At 36.8% G+C, this 2007-nt stretch overlaps 1 pseudogene; it reads left to right on the plus strand.

Moving 5' to 3' along the window:
• The first annotated feature begins 746 nt into the window (after positions 1-746).
• On the plus strand, positions 747-1288 carry LOC101959338 (ubiquitin-conjugating enzyme E2 variant 2 pseudogene; annotated as a pseudogene).
• The last annotated feature ends 719 nt before the right edge of the window (positions 1289-2007 follow it).

A 2007-nucleotide genomic window follows, 5' to 3' on the forward strand; every position in this document is an offset into this window, starting at 1 on the left:
AAAATACAAGCTGAGATTTTTGTATAGTATTCCAGGTTTAGGGTAGTAAAATCAGGGACTAACATGTCAACTCTGAAGAGGCACAGTAAGGAATAGATGAGAATGACATTATAAGGAAAAGATGAACAGAATTTAGTGATAGATTAACTTCTGACTACATAGAAGATGAGAGAGGGACTGAGGATGACTCGATACCTGTTTTGGCTTGGTTTTCCTAGAATACAGAAGCCGGAGGCAAAATATGCATGATAACATTTTATTTAGAGATAAAAATCTCAAAGAAGCAGTAATGAAGGAAAATGGAAAGACACAAAGGAAAGAGTGAAATCAGGCCTCTCAGCGTCACCAGTTGCTGTGTGTGTGCATGGAGGACCGAGCTAGCTTGCAATAAACACCTCTTTGCTGTTTACATGGATCTTGGTCTCTAGTGGTCTTTTGGGGGTCCCGAATTGTAGCATAACACCCCCACCAAAGGAAAAAAAAAACAATACGGAAGCTGGGAGCTGGAAATCAGACCCAGGGCCTGACGTGCTAGACAAGTCCTCTACCACTGAGTTTCATGAACATGCTCAGCTACAGGTACTAAAATTTCCATTCAACAAGATCCATGAATTCCTTGGTTACTGAGGCCTTACAAATCTGTAGTTCAAAAAGGAGTTAAAGTTCCTCGTAATTTTCACTTGTTGGAAGAACTTGAAGAAGGACAAAAAGGAGTAGGTGATGGCACGGTTAGCTGGGGAGTTGAAGATGATGAAGATATGACACAAGGTGGACAGGCATGATTATTGGGCCACCAAGGACAAATTATGAAAACAGAATATATAGCCTGAAAGTAGAATGTGGACCTCAATACCCAGAAGCTCCTCCATCAGTTAGATTTGTAACAAAAATTAATAGGAATGGAATAAATAATTCTAGTGGAATGGTGGATGCACGCGAAGCATACCAGTGTTAGCAAAATGGCAAAATTCATATAGCATTAAAGTTGTACTTCAAGAGCTAAGACGTCTAATGATGTCCAAAGAAAATATGAAGCTTCCACAGCCACCAGAAGGACAAACATACAACAATTAATTTTAGTGATTCTCAAACTTATCTTAAATCAACACCCTTCTACTCATATTAATGTCTTGATTAAATATCACAATGCAAAATTACCCACATTAAGTAAAAGAATTCCAGCTGGTAAACATGACCTGGACATTTGTAAGGATATATTTAATATATGTACACCCATTATGTTTTCAGGTAACAGGAGGAAAAATGCAGCTCAATTTTTCTTTCTTTTGTTAAGGCACGGTCATTTAAACATGAACCTGAATACTCGAAATAGAATTCAGGTTTACAAGAAGTGTCAGATGCATTGGAAACTTGCGTGTTTCTGAAAAGTAAAATCTCAAGAAAGACAAACAGAAATGGCATGCTTTGTCCATCTCCCTTAGTGAAAGAGCTGCAGTTGAAATTGTTTAAATAGCAGGTACAATGAATATTGTCACAAATTGTGGTAATTTTTGAAGCAGTGTGGGTGCTGACTACTAGTAGTATCAAAAATATGTTCAGGATTGTTTTGATGCCTGTATTTATAATAAAAAATGTTGGGGGGGGGTTGATGGATTTCTATTAAAAGCTGTTCCTGTGTGTTACATGTAACATGGTAAATATTTGTTTACAGTCTTTGTTTAATAAACCATGCATTTAAGTTTAAGTGAAGTCAACAAAAAGGAAATAGGTGTATGAATATGTGATTTTGAGATTAAAGTTAGTCTTAAAATGTAAATAAAATGTGGAATGTGTCCTCAAAAAAAAAAAAGAGTGAAATCAAATACCATGTGGCCACAAATTTACACAAAACACAGATAGTTACTAAGTTACCTGGGACTCTTCTGGAAAGACTATATGGAATCACCTTGGCTTGGAACTATTTGATAGAAGGGAGAATGAAGTAGATTTCATCTGAGAGCCACTGGTTCTCTCCTGTCTTTTATTGGTTCAAGTTCATCCCACAGG

Source organism: Ictidomys tridecemlineatus, chromosome 14, assembly GCF_052094955.1.
Source record: "Ictidomys tridecemlineatus isolate mIctTri1 chromosome 14, mIctTri1.hap1, whole genome shotgun sequence".
NCBI classification, from domain to species: domain Eukaryota; kingdom Metazoa; phylum Chordata; class Mammalia; order Rodentia; family Sciuridae; genus Ictidomys; species Ictidomys tridecemlineatus.